Genomic DNA, 14,283 nt, shown 5'->3' on the forward strand with positions numbered 1-14,283 from the left:
AAAGTGCCATGGGCGCAACTCTGGAAACAACAAGGTGGGGAAGGCATGTTTCCCCTACAATCTGCTTTCACCGAGTTAGAAACGCTTGAATACACATTCGGGACCAAGGCGGATGGTGCCATACACTCCACTCTGTGAAACAACAGTGTGGTGAAACACCCTTTCAACTAACTCTTGATTTCACTTAGTGAGAACTGCTTGAAAATCTACGCAGGACCTACAACGTAAGTGCCATATACTCTGTGAAACAACACCGAAGGGAAGCCATCACCCAAAATCTGGTTTCACTAAGTCACAGAGTCGTTGGAACATACACGGGTGGCCTAAGGGGTGGTGCCTTTTATTTACTCAATTCTGGCAAAGACACTTTGTGTGGAAACGATCCTTCAACGAACATCTTGCTTCAGAAGTTAGAAGCGTTTGAAAAACTATGCGGGGCCAATGACGAACGTGCCATAAGCTCAACTCTGAATGGAACAAACACTGTGCAGAAACTATCTTTCAAAAATCATCAGGTTTCACTATGGTAGATGTGGTTCAAACCGTTTATGGGGCCGACCCATAAAATGCCTTATACGCTACTCTGGCAATCTACACGGCGGTGAAAGACTCTTTCAACAAACATCTGAATTCACTGAGAACTGTTTGGAAACTTATGCGGGGCCCAAATGGTAAGTTCCATGGACTCAATCTGTGAAGCAACGTTGTGGGGAAGCCACCTTGCAGCTGACATCTCACTTCACTTAGTTGGAACTCCTGACAAACTTGCGGGGCTTGTGGCGAAAGTGCCCTATGGTCAACTCTGTGGTGAAAAACTTTCCACTAACCTCAGGTTTCACTAAACGAGAACGCTTTGAAGACAAGTGCGGCGCCTACAGACCAAGTGCCATATTCTCAACTCTGTGAAACAACCCTGTCGCCAAACCATCTTTCCACTAACATCTCGGTTCACTAAATTAGAAATGTTTGAGAAATCTATGCGGGGAACGTTCAGGACAGTGACATATACTTGACGCCGTGAGAGAATATTGTGGACAAACCGTCTTTCCAACAACAACACTGGTGGGGGAACCATCTTTCAACTAACATCTCGTTGCCCTAAAATTAAAAGTTTTTCAAAACTATGTGGGGCCTATGCCCAAAGTGCAATATACTCAACTCTGTCAAACTGCAGTTTGCGGACAGCATCTTTCAACTAATATTTTGCATCACTGAGTTAGAAATGTTTGGAAATCTACGCGGAGAACAATTAGGAAAGGGACTTATAATTGACACTGTCAGAGATTACTGTGGAAAAGCCATTTTTCAACTAACATCTTGTTTCACTGTTAGAAGTGTTTGAAAAACACTGCGCAGCTTAGGCAGAAGGTGCGTGTTCTCAACTCTATGAAACAGCACTGTGGGATAAACATCTTTCAGTTAACATCTTGTTTCACAAAGCGAAAATGGTTTTAAATCCTTTGCATGGCTTACGGGGAAGGAGCCATAGACTTAACTCTGTGAACCAACACTGTGGACAAACAATCCTTCCCTGAGTCAGAAGTGTTGGAATACACATGCGGCGCCTAGAAGGAGAGTGCCATGCGCTCTTGTCTGTGAAACAGCACTGTGGCGAAACTGTCTTTCAACTAACATCTCGGTTCACTCAGTTAGAAATGTCTGAAAATGTCTGCGGGACCTGCGCCGAAAATACCTTCTACAGCACTTGGGGCGGAAACCGTCTTTCAAGGAACATCTTTTATGACTAAGGTAGAAAGAAGTGTTTGAAAACCTTTGTGGGGATCGATGAGGAAAGGGACACCGTGAGAGAATACACTGTGGGACAATTTTTCAAGTAGCATCTCGTTTGAAAACCTATGCGGGGCCTATGCGCGAAGTGCCATACACTCAACTCTGTGAAACCATACGGTAGAGAAAGCATTTTTCAACTAACTTGTGGTTTCTCTGAGTGCGTGGCCTATGCGGGTCCTATGCGTTCAGAAAGCGCCATGTACTGAAATCAGTGGAAAAACACTGTGGGGAAACCATCTTTCCACTAACATCGCTAGGTGAGACGTGTATGCCCGCCCTATGAGGAAAGTTCCACATACTCACTTTTGTGAAAACACACTGTGGGGAAAGCACCTTTCACCTGACATGTGGTTTTACAACGTTAACATAGTTTGAAAACCCAAGCATGACCTACATGGAAAGAGCCAAATGCTCAACCCCCTGAAACAAGACTGTTGGGGAGGGGCTCTTTCACCTAAACTTCGTTTCACTGAGTTTGAAGTGTTTGAAGACTCATGCGAGGCCTATGAACATAGTGCAATATACTCACCTCTGTGAAAGAAGCCTGTAGAGAAACCATCTTTCAACTAAAGTGGGAAGCCTTCCAGAGGTTGAGCTTTGAGTACTTCTGTGTAATCTCCAAACAGGGAAGTGACATGTGACATAAACACAGAAAGATCTAAATTCACTTGAAAGACAGTGTGTCATTTGTGGTTCCTGCACTTTTTCAAATTCTACTATCAGCTAGAAATGAGGAGTTTGAATATTTTCAAACACTTAGGATTAGAGAATGTCAGAAACATTGAAACTTCAGGATAACACCTTCTGCTGTGTTTTTTTTTTTTTTTCATTTATTCTAAACATCTCAGAGGCAAACATTTGATTTTATTTGATTACTGCTGAGCATGCAGACAAAACAAAAGGAAGTATTCTTGGAATACGTGAGTCAGTCACAATAATCATTAAGCTTTCTTTCCGTTGTCTCGTTTTTCTTGTGTTTCTTTTAAGGGCTCTTTGGAATAAGTTCAAAATGAGACCTCCAGCTTTGCTTTTCTTATTCAGGATTGCTTTGGTTACTTGGGGTCTTATGTCATTCCATAGGAATTTCAGGATCGTTTTTTCTGTGAACGATAACGGTGGTATTTTGTTAAGGATTGCCTTAAATGTGTAGATTGCTTTGGGTAGTATAGCCATCTAAACCAAGTTTGTACTTCCAAACCATGGGCAGGGAATGTTTTCCCATTCATTTTTGTCCTCTTTCAGTTCCATGTTATGTTGCCAGAGTACACAATTTATACCTCTTTGGTTACATTGATATCTATCTTACAAAGTACCATTGGTGCAATTGTCAATGGAGTCATTCACTGATTTCTCTTTCTGGGTGGGTGGGGGATGAGCATTGGCAGATGGGCGTTGAGGAGGGCACTTGTTATGATGAGCACTGGTTTTTGTGAATAAATGAGGAATCACTGAATTGTACTCCAGAAACTAATATTGCACTGTATGTTAACTAACGAGAATTTAAATAAAATTTTGGGAAAAAATAGGAAAAAAATGAGTAGATGATTTGGTCTTGCTACTTTTGCACCTCCATTGTGAGCCATCTATCCTAACTCAGTTTATCTTGGAGCTTTGTTCACACACACAGTTTTGTTTTGGTGCTGTGCTTTATAAACGTCAAAGTAAGAAATATGCCAAAATGGGATATTTGTGGATAAAGTGTTTTTCAGGAAAAATAATAAAACACTTTAATTACTTGATCAGTTTAAAACACTATATCTCAATGTACAGGTTGCATTTTATCTAAATTTATATAATAATTAAAGGAAACTTTATTCAAGACCAATTAATTTTTATGGAAAGAACTTGAGGTTTTATCCATAGCATAATGTGTGAAGTATGGATTCTGATTTTTTTAGATGTTGACAAAGGAAATCATATACTAAGATGTTAGAGCAGGGAGATCACTTGTATGTGATGGTGGGCAATCCATAATTTGTTATAGACTAACCACGTCCAGGTTTCACTTGTATGAGAAAGAAACACATCGGTTTCATGTTTCTTCCTCAGATATCTAATACAGGGGCACAACTATAACTGTAAGCAAAGCAAGAACTTTATCTTTGGAGAATTATTTGCCTTCGGAAATGATCTATGTCTTTCTGAATAACAGATCTCTGCATGCCTAGCAGCAGAGGCAGGTGTGGAAGGTGTGGAGGTATTCAGAGATATAGTGTTTCTGCCTGAATGATATCCATGCCGTCTCTACTGGGAAAAGTAGGTGCTAGTGGGGTGGGGTGGGTGCTGAAGACCTACTTCTTGAGCAGAGTCTTGGCTGCATTAGCACACGTCATAAAGCAAGGGAGCACACGCCTACACTCCTGGGTCAGTGATGTCCTGCGTACCTGGTAGAGGACAAAGACCTGCTATATCTTCACTGGCTCCACACATTTGCCTATATTATGCCGGCTTTTACAGTTGTATACAGTACACCAGAATTCTTAGTATACAGGCGTGGCTGAGCACTCCCTACCAGACACCCCATCCACTGTTAATGGAGCCTGACATCACATCCTCTGGAGAAATGGCTTTTGTAGTTACGTGTCTGAGCTCTCAAGGTACAATGGGGTGAATGATCTCATCAAGAGATTAAGACTGGCCCAGACCACGGGGGGGGGGGGGGGGAGGAGTCCAGAAGAGAAGGCTGGAATCTGCTGTTTTAGGCCATGGCTGAAACCCCTGCCATCACTCTTGCTTTAGAAAGGAGAGGCTGTCATATTCTGGGAGGAATCATGCCTGCACTTGCTGTCCATTTGGAGTCATGCTGCTATGCAAATCCTCACATGGGCACTGGCACACACAAACAGAAAGATGTGTTGAAGAAAAAGTGGACACTTGGGAAAGTGACGAGACAGAAAGAAGAAAGCGGTTAAAGACAGCTCTGTCATGGGGCAGCAGCGTCAATTTTTAGAGGTGCATGCACAGAGTTCTTTCCTTTTTTTGCTTTTACTTTTATATATATTTTTTCAATATATGAAATTTATTGTCAAATTGGTTTCCATACAACACCCAGTGCTCATCCCGAAAAAATGCCCCCCTCAATACCCATCATCACCCACCCTCCCTTCCGTCCCACCCCCCATCAACCCTCAGTTTGTTCTCAGTTTTTAAGAGTCTCTTATGCTTTGGCTCTCTCTCACCCTAACCTTTTTTTTTTTTTTTTCCTTCCCCTCCCCCATGGGTTTCTGTTAAGTTTCTCAGGATCCACATAAGAGTGAAAACATTGGGTATCTGTCTTTCTCTGTATGGCTTATTTCACTTAGCATAAGACTCTCCAGTTCCATCCACGTTGCCACAAAGGGCCATATTTCATTCTTTCTCATTGCCACAAGCCACAATTTCTTTATCCATTCATCAGTTGATGGATATTTAGGCTCTTTCCATAATTTGGCTATTGTTGAGAGTGCTGCTATAAACATTGGGGTACAAGTGCCTCTATGCATCAGTACTCCTGTATCCCTTGGGTAAATTTCTAGCAGTGCTACGGCTGGGTCATAAGTTAGGTCTATTTTTAATTTTTTGAGGAACCTCCACACTGTTTTCCAGAGTGGCTGCACCAATTTTATTCCCACCAACAGTGCAAGAGGGTTCCCGTTTCTCCACATCCTCTCCAGCATCTATAGTCTCCTGAATTGTTCATTTTGGCCACTCTGACTGGCATGAGGTGATATCTGAGTGTGAGTTTGATTTGTAGTTCCCTGATGAGGAGCGACGTTGAGCATCTTTTCCTGTGCCTGTTGGCCATCCGGATGTCTTCTTTAGAGAAGTGTCTATTCATGTCTTCTGCCCATGTCTTCACTGGGTTATTTGATTTTCGAGTGTGGAGTTTGGTGAGCTCTTTAGAGATTTTGGATACTAGCCCTTTGTCCGATATGTCATTTGCAAACATCTTTTCCCATTCCGTTGGTTGCTTTCTAGTTTTGTTGGTTGTTTCCTTTGCTGGGCTGAAGCTTTTTATCTTCATGAAGTCCCGGTAGTTCATTTTTTGCTTTTAATCCCCTTGCCTTTGGGGATGTGTCGAGTAAGAAATTGCTATGACTGAGGTCAGACAGGTCTTTTCCTGCTTTCTCCTCTAGCGTTTTGATGGTTTCCTGTCTCACATTCACGTCCTTTATCCATTTTGAGTTTGTTTTTGTGAATGGTGTGAGAAAGTGGCCTAGTTTCAACCTTCTGCATGTTGCTGTCCAAGCTCTCCCAGCACCATTTGTTAGAGAGATATTTCCATTGGAAAATCCTGCTTTGTCAAAGATTAGTTGGCCATACGTTTGTGGGTCTAGTTCTGGGTCTAGTTCTATTCCATTGGTCTATGTGTCTGTTTTGTGCCAATACCATGCTGTCTTGATGACGACAGCTTTGTAGTAGAGGCTGGGATTGTGATGCCTCCTGCTTTGGTCTTCTTCTTCTAAATTACTTTGGCTATACGGGGCCTTTTGTGGTTCCATATGAATTTTAGCATTGCTTGTTCTAGCTTCGGGAAGAATGCTGGTGCAATTTTGATTGGGATTGCATTGAATGTGTAGATAGCGTTGGGTAGTACTGACATTTTGACAATATTTATTCTTCCAATCCGTGAGAATGGAATGTTTTTCCATTTCATTATATTTTCTTCAATTTCCTTCATAAGCTTTCTATAGTTTTCAGCATACAGCTCTTGTACATCTTTGGTTAGATTTATCCCTAGTTATTTTATGCTTCTTGGTGCAATTGTGAATGGGATCAGTTTATTGTCTTTCTGTTGCTTCATCATTAGTGTATAAGAATACAATTGATTTCTGTACATTGATTTTGTATCCTGCAACTTTGCTAAATTCATGTATCAGTTCGAGCAGAATTTTGGTGGACTCTATCGGATTTTCCATGTATAATATCATGTCATCTTGCAAAAAGTCAAAGCCTGATTTCATCTTTGCCAATTTTGATGCCTTTGATTTCCTTTTGTTGTCTGAATGCTCATGCTAGAACTTCCAACACTATGTTAAACTACAGCGGTGAGAGTGGACATCCCTGTCGTGTTCCTGATCTCAGGGAAAAAGCTCTCAGTTTTTCCCCATTGAGGGTGATGTTAGCTGGGGTTTTCATAAATGGCTTTTATTATATTTGTGTCCCTTCTATCCTTTCTTGAGGGTTTTTATTAAGAAAGGATGCTGAATTTTGTCAAATGCCTTTTCTGCATCGATTGACCGGATCATATGGTTCTTATCTTTTATTACTGTGATGTATCACGTTGACGGATTTGCGAATGTTGAACCAGCCCTGCATCCCAGGAATGAATCCCACTTGATCACGGTGAATAATTTTTTTTTTAACACAAAATATCTTTCCATTTTTTTTGTGGATTCTTTAATTTCTTTGATTAATGTCTTATAGTTTTTCTTTATTTTTTTATTTATTTTTATTATTTTTTTTCTCATGCCTGTGCTTTATTTATTCATTTTTTTTTTAATTTTTTTTTTCAACGTTTATTTATTTTTGGGACAGAGAGAGACAGAGCATGAACGGGGGAGGGGCAGAGAGAGAGGGAGACACAGAATCGGAAACAGGCTCCAGGCTCTGAGCCATCAGCCCAGAGCCCGACGCGGGGCTCGAACTCACAGACCGTGAGATCGTGACCTGGTTGAAGTCGGCCGCTTAACCGACTGCGCCACCCAGGCGCCCGTATTTATTCATTTTTAAAAATATGGAACGCTTCACGAATTTGCCTGTCATCTTTGCGGAGGGGCCATGCTAATTTTCTCTGTATCATTCCAATTTTAGTATATGTGCTGCCGAAGCGAGCACTGAATAATTCTTTTTATATGCTGTTGAATTCAATTGGCTAGTATTTTCTTGTGAATTTTTGCATCCATATTCATCAGGGATATGGACCTGTAGGTCTCTTTTTAAAATGGGTCTCTGTCTCGTTTAGGAATCAAAGTAATGCTGGCTTCATAGAATGAGACTGGAAGTTTTCCTTCCCTTTCTATTTTTTGGAATAGCATGAGAAGGATAGGTATCTTCCCTGCTTTAGACGTCTGGTAGGACTCCCCTGGAAAGTCATATCTCTTCTTCTGCTGGGTTTAGGCTGTCTTTCTGTTCCCCTCTATTTCCTTTAGGTGTGCTGTTAGAATTTGTATTTGGGATTTTTCTTGTTTCTTGAGATGGGCCTGGATTACAATGTATTTTCCTCTCATAACTGCCTTTCCTGCATCCCAAAGCGTTTGAATTGTATTTTCATTTTAGTTTCCATATATTTTTTTAATTTCTTCTCCAATTGCCTGGTTGACCCACTCATTCTTTAGTAAGGTGTTCTTTAACCTCCATGCTTTTGGAGGTTTTCCAGACTCTTTCCTGTGGTTGTTTTCAAGCTTCATGGCATTGAGGTCTGAAATTATGCCTGATATGATCTCAGTTCTTGTATACTTATGAAGGGCTGTTTTGTGACCCAGTATGTGATCTATCTTGGAGAAGGTTCCATGTGCACTCGAGAAGAAAGTCTATTCTGTTGCTCTGGGATGCAGCGTTCTATATATATCTGTCAAGGCCATCTGATCCAATGTATCATTCAGGGCCCTTGTTTCCTTATTGACCATGTGTCTAGATGATCTATCCATATCTGTAAGTGGACTGTTAAAGTCCCCTGCAATTACCGCACTCTTATCAATAAGGTTGCTTATGTTTGTGAATAGTTGTTTTATATATTTGGGGGCTCCCATACTCGGCGCATAGACATTTATAATTGTTAGCTCTTCCTGATGGATAGACCCTGTAATTATGATATAATGCCCTTCTTCCTCTCTTGTTACAGCCTTTAAATTAAAGTCTTAAGTATGTCTACTCCTGCTTTCTTTTGACTTCCAGTGGCATGATAAATAGTTCTCCATCCCCTCACTGTCAATATGAAGGTGTCCTCAGGTCTAAAATGAGTTTCTTGTAGACAGCAAATAGATGGGACTTGTTTTTTTATCCACTCTGATAGCTTATGTCTTTTGGTTGGCACATTTAGTCCACTTACGTTGTATTATAGAAAGCTATGGGTTTAGAGTCATTGTGATGTCTGTAGGTTTCATGCTTGTAGAAATGTCTCTTGTACTTTATCTCACAGGATCCCCGTTAGGATCTCTTGTAGAGCTGGTTTAGTGGTGACGAATTCCTTCAGTTTTTGTTTGGGAAGACATTTATCTCTCCTTCTATTCTAAATGACAGACGCTGGACAAAGGATTCTCGGCTGCATATTTTTTCTGTTCATCACATTGAAGATCTCCTGCCATTCCTTTCTGGCCTGCCAAGTTTCAGTAGAGAGATCAGTCACGAATCTTATAGGTCTCCTTTATATGTTACCGCACGTTTATCCCTAGCTTCTTTCAGCATTTTCTCTTTATCCTTGTATTTCGCCAGTTTCACTATGATATGTCGTGCAGAAGATCGATTCAAGTTACGTCTGAAGGGAGTTCTCTGTGCCTCTTGGATTTCAATGCCTTTTTCCTTCCCCAGATCAGAGAAGTTCTCACCTGTGATTTCTTCAAGTACACCTTCAGCACCTTTCCCCCTCTCTTCCCCCTCTGGCATACCAATTATGCCTAGATTTTTTCTCTTTAGTGCATCACTTAGTTCTCTAACTTTCCCCTGATACTCCTGGATTTTTTATCTCATTTCTTCTCAGTTTCCTCTGTTTCCATAATTTTATCTTCTAGTTCACCTATTATCTCCTCTGCCTCTTCAGTACGAGCCGTGGTTGTCTCCTTTTTATTTTTCACCTCGTTTATAGCATTTTTTTAGCTCCTCCTGACTGTTCCTTAGTTCCTGATCTCTGTAGCAATAGATTCTCTGCTGTCCTCTATACTGTTTCCAAGCCCAGAGATTAATTTCGAGTAACATTCTAAATTCACTCTCTGTTATACTGTTTTAAGTCCTTTTTGATCAGTTCCTTAGCTCTTGTTATTTCCTGGAGATTTTTTTGAGGGGAATTCTTCCGTTTGGTCATTTTGGATAGTTCCTGGAGTGGTGTGGAACTGCAGGACACTTCCCCTGTGCTGTCTTGAATAACTTGCGTTGGAGGGCAGGGCCGCAGTTAGACCTGATGTCTGCCCCCATCCCACCGCTGGGGCCACAGACTGGTGTGTACCTTCTGGCGTATTAGCTGGGGTGGATCGGCAAGGTGCACAGTGTTGCGAGGGGCAGTCTCAGCTCATTTATCCTTCGGAGATCCGCTTCGGGAGGGGACCTGCGGCACCGGGAGGGAGTCAGACCCACCGCCAGAGCGATGGATCCACAGAAGCACAGCGTTGGGTGTTTGCGCGGAGGGAGCAAGTTCCCTGGCAGGAACTGCTTCCCTTTGGGATTTTGGCTGGGGGATGGGCGAGGGAAATGGTCCTGGCCAGCGTCTTTGTTCCCCGTCAAGCTGAGCTCTCTCATCCCGGGGGCCCAGCAACTCTCCCTCCCGTTGTCCTCCAGCCTTCCCGCTCTCTGAGCAGAGCTGTTAACTTATATAAACTTCCAGATGTTAAGTCCCGCTTGCTGTCAGAACACACTCCGTCTGACCCCTCTGCTTTTGCAAGCCAGACTCAGGGCCTCTGCTTGGCCGGCGGGCTGCCCTTCTGCCTTGGCTCCCTCCCGCCAGTCCGTGTAAGGCGCACCACCTCTCCGCCCTTCCTACCCTCTTCCGTGGGCCTCTGCATCTGCGCTTGGCTCCAGAGAATCGATTCTGCTAGTCTTCTGGCAGTTTTCTGGGTTATTTAGGCAAATGTAGTTGGAATCTGAGTAATCAGCAAGACGCAGTGAGCCCAGCATCCTCCTACGCTGCCATCTTCCCCCTGGATCTGCATGTACAAAGTTCTAAAGATAGGCAATGAATTCTTGATGTTCCTAGGTTTCTGCTGGACCCAGGGCCATCCTTGGCCCAGCCTCCAGAGGAAAGGCCTAGGGTCCTACAGCCCAACTCTGTGGGCAGCTGGAAATATGATGAACTAACTCCCCTTAGTTTAGACAATAGCTACAGAAGATAAGGCTTCAGTGTTCTCCCATATAGTGTTGTGTTAGCAGTGGATTTCTCGAGAGTTCCATAGAGTCATGAAGTGTCAATTGGCCTGGGTTCTCCGTGGATGACTCACTGTGCTCTGGGATACTAGAGAAGTGCTTGATACTTACTGGGAGCCATTTAGAGCCTAGAGAGGCTTGGGGACTTGAAGTGGTGAGGACTCGGGAAAGGGAAGGACATGTCAGAGCACAGGACACTGAGTCTAGAGTGCAAGGCCAATACCAGTGCATGTTGGGCCCCCGGGCTCTTCATTTGGAAACAGGGTGTCATTTTTCTGGCTGACAGGAAGATGCCTCATGAGTCAAAAGTATACACTGGGGATGGACAGAGTAATGGGAAGCGCAGAAGCTGGAGATCCCTTGCCCAGCCTTGGAGCCTGTAGGTCCTGAGTTTACCCAGGGAACTTAAAAGGCCACTGCCTTCATGTCAGCCACATAATGGTGCTGATTTTGTTTGGTGGTCTTCATGCCTGTGTCTCCAGTGCTAGCGCTGGACACCAGGGAACAGGCAGGCTCCTGTATCACTGGTTCCCACTGAGATTTGCTGGAGGAATTGAACAAGACAAACGTTCTGCAGAGGTTCTGGATTTCCCCTGCTTCAGATACAATAGGAATCTCCCATGACTAGTAATAATCTTCACAGAGGAAGCCAAGCAAAGTGTAGAGGAAGGGCTCCACGGTCCTCCTATTTCTTCATTCAGTAACTGCTCCACCCATGCACCTGTGCCAGGGGATCTGCTGGGCCCACGTTGGAAGCAAGGCTTCCAATGACAAAGTGGTCCCTCCCTGCCAGGTCCTCACAGTCTGCTGGGGAGAACAGAGGTATGACAGGCAAGATGTGAAAATAGAAGGGGGGGCAAGAACTGTAATAGTGAAAAGAACAAGTGTGCTATGAGGACAGGCTGGGGAGTCACTGGAGGTTATGAGAGGCCTCAGTGAGGTGAACAAGCTTGGAAAGTGCTATTAGTCCTCAAGGATGCATATAGGGAGGGCTCAGAGCTATGAACAGGAACCCAGGTTGAGACATACTAAGTACTAATAAAGACTTGATATATAATTAGGTGATGTCCTCATTACTTATGCAAGACGTAAATCAGCCCTGGGAAGTAGAGATACGATGATTATTTTCTAGTTATTTGATCTGTAAAGTGGAGGTAGCAAAGAGAACATAGGGAGAAGGACACAAATACTGGTCTATGCAAACGGATCCTTGTTGTGTTCCTATGCCAATTTGCATAAATTTCACTGTTGCTAATCCTAAGAGTGAAGAAGTGGAGTCTTAGCTTCCAAAGATTAAAAAGGCAAGGTCCTTTCCATTTCCCTTTATGTGCAGAAATTGGAGGGCCAGATAAACCTCCATCTTTCCAGAAAACATTCCTTCTACTAGACTGTTCAGAGGATGTGGGCTTATTTGAACATTTTATTTCAAGATGTCCTCTAGCAACCCTGTCCATAATACTGTCAAATACCTCAGTGAAGCGTATGCTCAGTCTCTCCATAACAGGTTGCCCAAGTAATATTATTCCAGGGGTGGTCTGAATAGCTGAGACTAGAGCAAGCTATAACATCATGAGGGTGAGATATGCTTGTTTTTTGAGGTATATCAAAGCTTGTGGTGGACACAAAGGTAACATTGTCTGGCCTTGTAGAGGTTTTAGACTGTACATGCAAAAGCCAGTTGATTTTTAGTTGGAGACAAGGAGATAAGTTGCTAAGTTTATTAACCACATAGGAGGTGCTGCAGGAAGCCACCATTGAGGTCTTGGCATATAAAGCCAATACTCTTGTTCCGTTTGGAAGGCTGTGTTAAGATTAACTCCTTCCATGAACTCTGTGTCATTACTGCTAATAGGAATATCCCGGGCTAGGAGTGTTACGCTATCAAATGGAGGTGGGTTAAGGAGATGAGCCCAATCTGAATATTGAGCTTGCCTGGGCAAATGAGGGCAAGGAGAAGAATCAGGATTACACTTATTGAATTTTTGTGCAGGACAGAAATCATGGCCATCAGTTGTGAATTTGGGTATCTGAAAACCATTGTGTTGTAAGAGGATCCTGGCCTGGTTGGACAGGCATTTAAAGCTTCCCCTTGTGATATCAGGGGCAAGGACTTGCATTTGTGTAGTGGCTTCAGGATGAGGAGTCCATGAAGAAGCTTCTTTCTTCTTGAAAAAGGGGGCAGTGGCCGCTCACTCAGAGTCATTCTCCGGAAGTCTTGGTTCATTGGAAGATGTCCTGGGGGGGGGTCTCCATGATGCCATGGTAAGTCTTCACCAACTGAGAGGGTATCCACAGAGGTCCAGAATCTGAAAGAACATAAGCATATCCTCGACCCCAGGTGAGAAGTTTCTTGAGACCAGTCCATGTGGACCCTCCTTTCGGGGGTTTTGCATAGCACCATAGGTTGAGAGGGTTTATCTTATTTTGAAGAATATCACTCAGCTGCAGTTAGTTCTTGAGGATTAAGATTTGAAAAGTTGACAGTAATCCTAGCACCCTCAAGAAGGAGCTGAGGTTTAATGCAGACAGCCAGGTGTGTTTCTCCCTTTTTGTATTCTTTAACATGTTTTTGAGTGTCTGATGTGCTTAGTTTTCAATTGCTCGGCCTTGTGGATTATAAGGAATTGGTAATTCCAAACAAGTCTTATGGAAAACGGTGTAAAAGCGTGTGCTGTCCTCTTGTTTTCCCTTTATTAACATTATATTTATTTACTTATAAATAATTATATTTATTTATTCATTTATTTATAAAAAAACATATTTTTATATTCATTTTCTTATAAATAGGTACATTTATATATTTATAAACATATTTATGTATTCCTTTGTTGAGTTGATTGTTACCTTTAACAAAATTTGTTACTTTTATATCTATTTTACATATCTCTTAATTTTTTATATAGGAAGTTACTTCTTTCCATTAGATTTGATTACATTTAGCAGAAATTTCACTCTTACAAACCTTAGTCTCCAGTGAAAACTAAGTGGTTACCAATTTTGACTTGTCTGATACATCAGAATATTTTTTAGGTGTTACACTCATGAATCCATTGAGCATAAAGCATGTTTTTTCAATGGATTTAGACAGTTTTAGTGGTTCTTTTCTTTTTTTGCCACAAGCAGTCAGAAGTCAACCTCTGTTTCACAACCAATGTTTCAGCATTCCATTTGATTTGCAAGAGGCCTAAGTGTCCTATAAAGTTTTTTCAATTTATTATTTAAGGAAAATATTCAAGTTTTAGGTTACCAAAGACCCTGAAATCTATTTTTAACAATTACCCATGAAAACTATGAGACGGACAAATTTAACCATTACTTTAATTCATCCTTTCGCTAACAAATTGGAACAGAGATAACATGAACTTATTTGACCTTTCGTAAACCTTAATAAAGTTTTATAATTTAAAAGGCATGCCTATCTTAATAATATTTTATCTTTGT

At 42.1% G+C, this 14,283-nt stretch overlaps 1 non-coding gene across 1 annotated transcript; it reads right to left on the reverse strand.

Moving 5' to 3' along the window:
• Nucleotides 1–7,501: 7,501 nt before the first annotated feature.
• On the reverse strand, nucleotides 7,502–7,608 carry LOC147580827 (U6 spliceosomal RNA). Its single transcript, XR_015251766.1, has one exon. It is a non-coding gene; the product is annotated as a U6 spliceosomal RNA (small nuclear RNA).
• Nucleotides 7,609–14,283: the final 6,675 nt, after the last annotated feature.

Source organism: Puma concolor, chromosome B2 (genome assembly GCF_028749965.1).
Source record: "Puma concolor isolate L17-30 chromosome B2, mPumCon1.1.hap2, whole genome shotgun sequence".
In the NCBI taxonomy this organism is placed as follows: Eukaryota; Metazoa; Chordata; class Mammalia; order Carnivora; family Felidae; genus Puma; species Puma concolor.